Genomic DNA, 11901 nt, shown 5'->3' on the forward strand with positions numbered 1-11901 from the left:
CCATCATTCAAAAATGAAAAAAGCCATCTTTAGGTGGACAGATAGCAGGAGAGCAATGTTCCCTGTAATTTTTCCTGAGTGTGAGCAAACACACAAACTCCCTGAGCGTTCCTTGGACCACTGTGAACAACATCAGACGTGTGCACTGTGGTCACACCAGCATCACATCCATTCAAGTTACATGGTTCATTAAAAGAATCAAATTACAGCATTTACATTTCTGTTAAAACACTTTGTCAACAGGAGCCAGTTGAAGGCTGCAGTGATTTTAGTGACACTACAATGTATAAGAGTGAAGTTACTGAATATTTGTCTCTCTTTACTGTTGCAGCGGTTTTGCAAATTGCAGACGGACCCTGTTCACTCCATAGACACCAATGTTATTCCTGTAGCTTGAAAGACAGCTACTTTTGATAAAACTGGGCTTGTAGCACATTGTCTGCCTTGCAACAATGGGAAAGAGGCACCGTTTATGTTTTGACAACCTATATCTAATGAGTTATTGATGCTGGAAGTCCGAATCTGTGAATATCTTTCCAACTTTACTGAACTTGGGGCCACTACCACCTAAGGAGTGATGTATTTAATTCTGAAAAAAGCATTTAGCCATACTTAAAGCTTTAAGTGCTTTATTAACACGGAACTAAAAATTTTGTATTGTTTTATGATCACAGGTTCTGTCTGAAAAGAGGTGGCATCATTTTAAACAGTGAAATCAAACTAACAAAATGTAATGACCAACCAGTGAGCAATACTGGATTCTGCAAAAATATAAACAACTTTTTTTAAAAATCTAAATCTTATCTTAACACAGTTAATGTATTAACTTATTTATGTGTGTATGCATGTATTTATTGATTTATTTAGTACTGTTAACATATCAGAGTTCTGAGTGAGTTTTTCTTAAGATAGGCAAAGGCCATTTATTGATCACATATAGGCTGTTAAATGTTTATTAAAAACTAAAAAGCATTTAAAAAAGAACAACTTAGGCATTTATTGAGTCACTAAAATACTGTAGAGTACAGACCACATCAGCATGATTATAAGCATCCTCTGATAAATGAACAACCAGATACTGATGTCTCTCACCATATGGACTTCAGGAGATGATTAGATGATGATAAACTGTGACCTACTGGTTGGATTCTCTCTGTTCTCATGTTTCTTACATGTTTGTCCCCTGACAGCCGGGTCCTAATGTTTTTTGAGCAACACACCATACTATGACGTTTTTACAATGATGGTTCTACTATGGAACCAGTTTGACATGTTCAGGTGTTCTTTGTGTGAAAACTCAGAGATTTCAGGGATCAGAAGGTGGTTTTCAACTTTCTTTGTTAACTTTCTGCCTTCAACTTTAAACTAAATTTCCTTCACTAACCCCGCCCTCTGGACTTCCAGGAAGCTGTGTTCCTATTGGCTGTCCAGGTGGCTGCTTGGTGTTATCAGGAACACCTGAGCAGCTTGGTGTTATCAGGAACACCTGAGCAGCTCAGTGTCTTCCTGCTTTATTTAGCTGCAGACAAACATTTCCTCTGCTTCTCTTCACCACAGAACCGGGTTTGGTTCCATTGCTTTAGTTTGTTCTTTAGGCGTTGGTTTGCAGCTTCCAGCAGTAAAATCATCTTTAATGTGTCTCTTGGTGTGTTTTAGGGCTTTGTACTGGATAGTTGTCTTGGTAAATGTGGTTCTTTAGCCACAGTTAGCACATGGTGCTAATGTGTGCAGTGATTAGTGGATTTGGTGCAGCTGAGTTGTGTCTTTATCTTGGCTGTAGTGAGTCTTCAGAGGTTTTTGGTCAGACACATTCTGTATTCTTGTTTGAGAACCAACGTTGGTTGTCCAGAAGGTAAGAGTTCCTGTCCTGATTCTCTGTTCTCAGAGGTTCTCTGGTAGGCTGCAGGAGACTTTAGCGTTTGGGTTGTGCTAGTTTGGTTTTTGTATGGTTTCATTTGGACGACTATCTTGAGGCCCCTCCATGTGGTTTAGTGAGGTTTTCTGCAACAGTTCTACAAAGCAACCTGCAGCAGAAGAGACTTTGAGAGTTTTTAGGAAGTTCTGGAGATCAGACTTTAGAGCAGCAGAAACATTTGTCAGCAGTTTGAGCAGGAGAAGGTGAGCTTCAGAGTAGAAATGAGACAGAAACCTTCTTGACCCGTGTGGTGAGGTCCTGTACCAAGAGTTTGAGCAGGTTGTGAAGAGTCTGTAGTTCTTTGGTCTGAAAGCACAAGAAGAGTCGACTCATTAAAGGAGAAAACAGGAGATATTGTTGGTTCTTCTGTCGCTCTGCAGTTTCCTTAGACTGAATATCAAGTTTATATTTTAAATGATTTCCCATGTGAGCCCAAGAAGACTTCCATAAACTCCCTCCATCCTCTGGACACAAATTTTATTACCATGTTAACTCTTTTTTTTGTTTGTTTGTTTTTGAGTTTTAATCCTAGTTTTAGCATAGTTTTTTCTCTTTGCTTGTTTAGTTTTGTAATCTGTGTGAAAAGTGCTAAACAAATAAAGTTGAATTGATAAACTGAATAATTGACTAACTCATGATTGTGACAACAGAAGTATTTTCATTGTGATTTAAGGGTTTGTTTCATTTTTAAGGTTGGGGTTAAAATCTTGACAGAAAAAAAAGATTAAACAAATAAACTAGAGTAAAAAAGCAATTAAATCAAAGGAAAAAAACATTTAATATAATAAAACTTTTAAAAAGAAAATTAAACATTAAATACAATAAAATTATATTAGACAAAATATTTAATTAGATAATTAAACAGAAGATACAAAGCATGTAATTATGAAATTAAACAAAAAAATTTAAACAAAAATATTAAACATTAAAGATGAAATATTTTAGATAATTAAACATTTAAAAAATACAATTAAAAAAGAATATTACATATTTAGAAAAATATAAAACATTTAATTAGATTATTAAACCTTTAAAAGTCAAAACATTTAATTAAAAACATTAAATGTTTAATTAGAAAATTAAATCTTAAAGACAATAAAACTTTAAATAGGAATTAAACAGAAAATACAATGAAGCCTTAAAAAAGAAAATTAAACATTAAAAGGTGGTAAAACATTTAAAAAGAAAAACCTTAACAAAGATTTAATTGAAAAATTAAACGCGGGGAAAGAAAAGGACATTTTTTTCAAACAAGCCCATAAAACATTTGAAAAAACAACAATAAACATTAAAAAGACAAAACATTTTGAAATCAAATCAGACATTAGAAAAGAATAAAAGGTGAGAAAAGAGCAAAACTAAACATTTAAGAAGAATCAAACTAAAGACAAAACATTTGACAAGACACCAGTTAAACTTTAGAAGATCAAATTAAACAGAAGAAACAATAAAACGATCAAAAAGAGCAAAAACAAATAAAGGCCTTAAAGTGTTTTCTAGTCTGAAATGAAAACATCAAGTTGTTTCTTCAAACATTTCCTCTTTCTATGTTCTTGGTTTGATTGTGGACAGATTTACTAAGAACTCATTTCAGAAAACTGCTTTCCAGATAAAGTCTACTAGTAGTTGAAGGCATTTATCAAACTAATGTTACCTTCTGATCTCCACAAACTTTACTGTTCAGTGAAGAGAATCAAAGTTTGTTGAGGATTTCTAAAAAACCCACAGGTGAAGGTCTGAGAAGAACTCAGATGGATGGTCTAAATGTGAAATCAAGACTCATGGTCACAAGTTTTAAGGCTTCTGTTAACCAGAAAGTTCAAACTAACAGAGAAGTACTAAGAAACTTTTAAAACTTCAGTCCTCAGACTGTCTAAAGGTTCAAACTAACAGAGAAGTACTGAGAAACTTTTAAAACTTCAGTCCTCAGACTGTCTGAAGGTTCAAACTAACAGAGAAGTACTCAGGAACTTAGAACATATCAGTCCTCAGACTGTCTAAAGGTTCAAACTAACAGAGAACTACTCAGGAACTTCGAAGATATCAGTCCTTGGACTGTCTGAAGGTTCAAACTAACAGAGAACTACTGTGGGACTTAGAAAATTTCAGCCCTCAGACTGTGTGAAAGCTCAGGTCCTGAGGACTCGGGAGGTCTGGAGGCTTGGAAAGTCTTGGAACTGAGGGTTCCACCCTCCAGCACAAAGGCTGAAGTCCAACCTCCTGAGAAAAACGGTCGAGTCGAGACTCGAGTTGAAAAAAAACTCGAAAATGACAAAAAATAGATGATAAATGCGCAAAAAAAAGAAGAATTAGTATCTGAGCGAGTAGCTCAGGGGAAAAGAAGACAGACTCCCAAGCGGAGGGTTGCAGGTTCAAGACCCGCCGCTGACTGCTTTCTTTGTTTGTCTTTGTCAGAATTTTGATAAAACTTAAGAAGGGTCTGGTCTTGAACCAGCGACCTGCAGCTCCACAGGCAAATCCTTAACTCACTGAGCTACAGATCAGATAAAAAGAAATAAATTCGTCGTCCCTTTGACATCGTAGTTTCCGAGGTGACCACATGGGTGGAGCCAGGGCGGAGTCTGGGTGGAGTCAGGGCGGAGAGTAGGTGGGGAGGTGGGTGGCGGCCTCCCCCCTCTACTCCCCCACCTCCCCCCACCGCCCACCACACCTTCCCCCGCCCGACGAGTTCTTCGAGTCTCCACGAGTTCTTCGAGTCTCCACAGGTTTTCCCGAGTTTCTGGAGTTTCCACGAGGTCAGAGGCAGAACAAGTTGTCATGAAGAGGTGTTGAAGTTGGCCAGGATGGACTGACTTTTTACAGCGACTAGAAGGAAGACGACTAGAAGAGCAGGTCTTTAACCACCATCCATAAAATCCATGGAGTCGGCTCCAGAGAAATGAAGGAAGGTCAATTTTTATCAACCTCCATCCAGATGTTCAACTTCATATCTTTACTTGGACATTTTTAGCACCACAAACCTTTAGTATCACACTTTATTATCATTTATTAGGACTTTCATGGAATCCACCAGCAGATTTAGTTTTTGTTGACAAACTTTATTCTTGTCATTGTGGGACTGCAGTATTTAAAACTGTTCCTTCTATCTGACCTCATGTTTATTAGTTTTAGTGGAGAAAGTTATTTTAATTGTCAACTAGTCTCTTAAAAACTAAATAATAAATTGGATTAGTCAAGATGTTTAAATTTCTTACATTGTCATATTTTAAATATGACAAAAAAAATATAAAAATAAAGCATCTTGAGACAATTTGACCTGTAATTGGCGTTATATAAATAAAACTGAATTCAAATTGTATGTATCTTGTAATGTTGGAGTAATTCAGCCATATATGTTGGAAAACACATTTTCTTTGTCCATTAATCTGTTGATTGTTTTGTCCACTAATTCATTTCTTGTTTTGGTTTATAAAATGTCAAACCCAAATATACTTAGTTTACTGTCATAAAAACCACAAATATTTACATTCATGATGCAGGAATCAGGCAGTTTTTCACTTTTTATCTTAGTTTAGTCAGAAAGATAGTTGATAATGTGTGAATTGTTGCAGCTTGTGAGCCGTAGAAGGTTTTAATCTTTGGGGCCGAGTGTCAGAAAACATTTAGAAACCAACATCAACAAAACACTCAACAAAGATTTGAACATCTTTAAAGGGAAATCCAACTTTTGCATGACAATGTCTGATTTAAGGACATTTATTTCCAACGTAAATGTGTGATATTCATCCTCTGGAGCTTTCTCTTCACATCATCTTCCACCTGGACTGGTTTGGTCGGGAGCATGTGCAACAAACATTTGAAAAACTGCACTTTAATATCAATGAATGACACTGAAGTTTAATCTCTACATAAATGAGACTGAGTCTGGATGTGCTGCTCTGTCATTAACTCCTAAGTTTAGGGAAAGTTCAAACAAAAGAAGACAGTTCAGATAAGACTTGAGAATGAGATTATGTTGAACAAACATCTCAGACTTTCTGAGCTTCAGCACCTCTAGCAAGATATTTTAACAACAAGCAACTCAAGAGATCCAGAAGATGGAGAGCGTTAGCATTAGCTGAGCCAAAGAACATGTGGGACGCTAACCTAGCAAACATTTCAGAATTTTCTCTGTGAATTCTGAGAAATAATTTCCTATTTAATGACAGAGCTACACATCTTAACTCAGTCTCATTAAAACAGACTCTAATTCAGTGTCATCCATCCATATTAAAGTGCAGTTACCCAAAATGTTTGTTGCATGAGCTCCAACAAAACCTGTCCAGGTAGAAGGCCACTTTGACAAACAGGAAGTGGAAGATTCCAAGCAGATTTATAGAAGGGGGAACCAGACTGTACTAAGTGTGATCCAGTATAAAGGGGTGTTTTGTAGGGTTTTTAAGGCTGATAATGATTATTAGTGAGACATTTGGAGTAGATATTCATTTGCAGTAAATGAAAGTATTTAAATCTTGGAGTTAAACTTAGAAGAACACAAACTTTAACAGAAAACTTCGTTGATACGTTTTTGTTTTGTTTACAGATGTTAAGTTAAAGGAGTTTTATTCGTGACGTATAACCAATCAAATCACTCCAGAAGACAGAGCGACCACAGGTAGATAAAGGTTCAGAGCCAAAGTAGCACCATTTTTAAATGTATTTATTACCGTAAATCAGTAAAAAATAAAATACTGATAATCAGTAAATCAGTCAGCCCACAATTACTACAATTCTACAATGTATGTCTCTTTGCTTTGACTTATTTGTACAATATACGATGTATATGATGGTGTTTTTTCATACCAAAGGCTATACTATGATGTTTTCTAAGAGACATACGATGCTACTCTGGTTGTTCTGGCTCTGGGCTGCTGCACTCCTCCTCTGTTGTTTTCTGGATTGTACTCAGCTGCATGCCTTCGTCCACCAGGCCTCCGTTGACTCGTCCCGCCTGCCGTCTCTGGAGCTGAAGCTGGATTGGAACAGACCAAAGTACAGTCCAATCACGATGCCAGCTGCCTCTCAAAAGGCTCCTTCATCTGGCAGGTGGTGGCACTTCTTCTGAGGGGAAGCTGAGCTGGCCTGGCAGAACTTTGGAGATGTGTTCCAGTGGTTGGTGGATGTGTGGGGAGATAGAGAGGGACCTTTGAACTGTTCACAAAGGAAAACAGGGAACCCATTGGTAGTTTTAGTTTAGGGTGCTACTGAGGTGTGTTTTTGGGTTTTAAGAGGTGAACAGGAAGAGGTTTTGTTTTCGTATTGATTATCTTTTACTTTGTTCCTGGTTGGAATGCCTATCATTGTCAACATGAAGTTTACTTTTAGTTCTGTTGATTTATTTTTATTTTACTAACACCCATTTGTTTTTAACCCCCTCACATGTTGTGTTGTTGTAAACTTACTCTTTCAAATAAATTCTCATCTAACCCTCTGGAAACCAGCATTTGGACTGTTTTTGTGTTGCTCCTCACCTACTGACAGCTGTGGACTAAAGGCTATACTGTGACGTTTTTAGAGCAACATGCTATACTATGATGTTTGTTGTGCGACACGCTATACTATAGGCTTTTTTAATTGACATATTACTGTGACGTTTTTTTGCTTTAGTTTTTTTATTTTTTTTAGCAACATATAAGAATTTGAACAGTTTTAAAAGTTACTATACTTTTACTTGTGCAATGAAATTATTATTCTATGGCATTTTTTAGACGACATATTATACTCTGATGTTTTGTTGAATTACATACTATTTTGACAATATACTGCACTGTGACATTTTTTGAACCACATATCATACATGACAATTTTAGGCAACATCCTATCATTTTGCGCTTTTTGAATCACATAATAATCTATGTTTTGTTTTTTTTTCTTGCCAACATGCTGTACTATGAACTACAGGCCATACTATGTTATTCTTGAGTAAAGCATACTATACTTTGATGTTTTCTGAACTACATCCTAGCTCGCCTTAGCGTTTTGCTAGTGGCTAACTAGTTAGCTCTCACAGACTGGAAGCTCTCAACAAGATTTCATCATGAAAAAAGAGCCAAAAACTATTCTTACCTATGAAAAGTCATTCCAAGTTTCCTTGTCTCAATCGTACGACGTAGTGTGTAACTGTATGCAGCACAGTGAGCCGGCATACTTGTTGTTTACGTTTTCACGCCGTCTACATCAACAGAATGCACTGAAACTTTGCCCCCACTAGCTTAGCCTCGCTGTAGCACGCAGCTCAAAGGGGCGTGTCCTATCTACTCATTCATATCTATGAGAACAACGGTAGGCTGCACATAAGGACGCCTGACGTTGATTAGCTGCGTAAATACCATTATATACAGTCTATGGTAAATACGTATGTGAATCGCATCATTGGCTGCAGCAGCCAGTCACCGGTCACTCACTGACTCACACTGAAAAATAGCACAGAATGAATTGTTACGTGTTTATTTTATTTACAATTTACGTTGGATTTTTTTTTTGTGCACAGCGCAGATTTTCTGTGCACGGAGACCGTGTCAGCAGTGCGCAATTGCGCACGCGCGCAGCTTAGAGGGAACAGTGCAGGAGAGGTGTTTGTAAATGCAAACTGTAAAGGATTTAATTATTACCATTGCTGTATTTGTGACTCATCAGATTTTGCCAGATTTGCAGATCTGCACTAAATCTATGAAAGATCCAAAAAACATTTTTGTTTTTTGTGACAAAGACAAATGTGTTTCACTGATTCCATCATGTAAAATTCAGAGTTACAGGAATCATTGGAAAATTATGAAGATTATCATGATATACATGATCTTTACAAGTGTATGTAAACCTTAGTTCCTGCATCAATAGTCTGTCAGACACAACACAGTTTAATCTTTTTTAATGTTCACAAATAATTTCTTTAAAGAAGTATAGTTAAATTGGTATCGTTCTCCTCATTCTTTGTTGTTTCTCGTCCCTCTTTTTGTGAACTCTGCTGTGGTTCTTCAAGTTAGACTTTGACCTCCTCATAGTGTTATCAGATTTTGGAGAGGTGATACAACAGTCAAGCTATGATGCAAGAAAAGGCACAGACAGTTTTCCTCAGGCGGTTCAGTAGTCAAATACAAAGGCGGCATTTGGAGGCAGCTGACCAATCCAATCCAGTCCAAAGCCCCCATCATCTACAAACCTTCACAGAGTCATCCTGCAGCCTCGTCTGATGCAGTCCATCTTTCTGAACAGCTTCTGTAGGTTTTCTTTGGACCACTTGTGAACATTACATGCATAATGTACATAAAGCACGAGTAGATTTTTGGAACGTCTCGTTCTTGACAGGCTGCATGATGCAGTACTGAGAGACGAAAAGCGAGAGTCTTTTCTCTGCTCTAACCTTGACCCATGAGTGGAACAGAAATGTAGAAAACACCTGCAGTGTCCCACCTTTCATACATCAGCGACTGCCAAGCTGATCTTCTGCTTTTATCATCATGCTAAGACAAAGATGGAAACTGTCAAACAAATGATTTACAAACTCCACACCAAAGGATCAGTAGTTGTTCCACATAAACAATGATGATTACATGAAAAAGCAAAGTTTCCTCCTCCTTTCTCTTCTGGTTTTACCTTAAAACCGTCATGATGGTGAAGCAGAGGAGTGAGAAAACCAGAATCAGATCAGATTCTCAGCATGTGTGAAGATTTTCACCTATCAAACCAAAAGGAAATAATCACATTTAGTCAACTGTACTCAAAGACAATTTTGTCCTTTCGTCAATGGCAATTCTGGATGCATTACATTTCCAGGTTGTCTGTCCATTTATCCCCATTCTCATGAACACAAACTTTCCAGACACCTTGAGGGAATTTCTCTAAATTTGGCACAAACGTTCACTTGTACTCAACAATGAAATGATTAGATTTTGGTGCTTTTTGGGAACAAGAGTTCATATGCTAACTACGACAAAACTTTACAATGAAGTGACATTTTAGATCCAAAAAGTTGAAAGTCGACTTCACTGTAGCATCTTAAGGCAAGTTTACACGACAACAGTTTTAGGATGAAACACAAAGGTTTTGTTTACACAGAAACAGTGTTTTAGACGGCTTAAATGGAAACTTTTGAAGAAGGTTTTCAGTGAGAACGCTGACGCCAACACTTTCATTCTAGTTGCCATGCACGAACCAGACGATAACAGTAAAAATGGTGGACTACCATGTTGGGCTTGTGCTGCTGAGTCTACTGAATTTAATAAATCTCCTTCAGCAAAATTCAATTCAGTTTTATTCATATAGTGCCAATTACAGTCAAATTGTCTCAAGACGCTTTACAGAACTCATAAAATTTGCATTTATTGCGCCATTACTGAAATCAGTGAAGACGCATCCAATATACAGTCATGGAAAAAATTATTAGACCACCCTCGTTTTCTTCAATTTCTTGTTCATTTCAATACCTGGTACCACTACAGGTATATTACCTGAAGAATACAATGAACACGACAAAAATGCAGCTGATTACATAATATTCTATGTCCTATTTAACGCCTAAAACTAAAGCATTATGTGAAGCTACAAAGGCAGCCATCTTGGCACTGCTGGAAATTGGCATGAGTGAGAGACAGGAAGTGGAAAAAACTGAAGATCTCCAAGACAGCGGTTCATTACACCAAGAAAAAACAAGCCCAACATGGTTCTACCAAACTGCTATTCTTTTGTGTTTTTGGGTGAAACGTTGTCATGTAAACAGTGCCTTAATGTCCTGCAAAACACTTCTCTGGCTGATATTCAACGCCAAAATTCAGAAACAGAAGGAAACGAAGATTTCAACTGCAACTTGACTGGTAAATTGCGATACGTGGATGAAACTACACAAAAAACAATTTAAACATGATTTAGAAACACAGTGTGCACAGTTTCCTTTATGTCTCATTCTGTTGAATGTGTTTTTCAAGTCATTTGAGTTTTTGTTTTGGTTGAAAGCACTTCCTGCGTAAAACGTGTGCAAAAAAGTCTACAAAAACACAAATAATATCAAAACATTTAAAAACTTAATAGATATAAAAAAGGTCAATACCTAAAGTGAAAAGTGGCTGCAGGTAAGGCAGATATTACTGAGTGAAATGTAAATATAAATGGTGGTCCACTCAGCTGTTAGTGTCAGAGAAAAAGTTAACAAGTTCAAATTACAACCATGTTAAATCATGTCTGTAATTTATGCAATATGTTCAAAAGTTATAATTCAATCAAGCGTTAGAGTAGAAGAACCATTGTAATGATGTCACCATTTTATGTCGGAGAAAAAGTCTGATTTCATACTTGAGTCAGAGGAGCAGAAATATAAAAATTTTGTTCTTGGAGTGAGGAGGTATTTAAAAAAACTCCACTTCACTGAGGTCTAATGTGCTCAAAACCAAATATATCTGAGAGACTACTGTGTTTTTTCTCTTTGAAATGTGCTTCCACTGGGTTGCATTGGTCTGTTGGTCTGGATGCAGCTGCTGTCCTCCTTTTTATGGCTCTTTGTGTTTTTTCTACATCACAGACCACATAGGCCTTTTATGAGACAAATAATGTTTCTTCTAGACCAAAATATAGGGCCTCCACCTCTCAAAGATTTTGCTGTTACTGGGCAGATTTATGTGGGACGCCTATATGTGGAATTACATTGAGCTGAATAAAACCCATTTTTACTCCGCCAAGGAATGCGGCAGAGTTATGTGATGATCGGTGTACATTTGTCTGTAAATCTGTCAGTCTGCCTGTCTGTCTTCCTGTTTGTCTCTGTGAAACATTACTCAAAAATGGACTAACGGATTTGGATGAAATTTTCAGAGGAAGTCAGAGATGACACAAGGACCACCTCATTAAATTTTCACAGTGATGTGGCTTATAGTCTGGATCCACGGCTTTGTTAAGGATTTCCCATTGCCAGATGTAGCTGCTGGTACGGCGTCGCTGTAACCATGACAACAAGTGAACACTGTGTCAGTTACCTGCTGATAATCAGGATTGCGATC

At 37.2% G+C, this 11901-nt stretch overlaps 1 long non-coding RNA gene across 1 annotated transcript; it reads right to left on the reverse strand.

The window, feature by feature from the left end:
* Positions 1-1495: 1495 nt before the first annotated feature.
* On the reverse strand, positions 1496-8193 carry LOC129349763 (uncharacterized). Its single transcript, XR_008602876.1, has 2 exons — positions 6755-8193; positions 1496-2221 (listed from the first exon to the last, which is right to left on the reverse strand). It is a non-coding gene; the product is annotated as an uncharacterized LOC129349763 (long non-coding RNA).
* Between the last annotated feature and the right edge of the window lie 3708 nt (positions 8194-11901).

Source organism: Amphiprion ocellaris, chromosome 10 (assembly GCF_022539595.1).
Source record: "Amphiprion ocellaris isolate individual 3 ecotype Okinawa chromosome 10, ASM2253959v1, whole genome shotgun sequence".
NCBI lineage: Eukaryota > Metazoa > Chordata > Actinopteri > Pomacentridae > Amphiprion > Amphiprion ocellaris.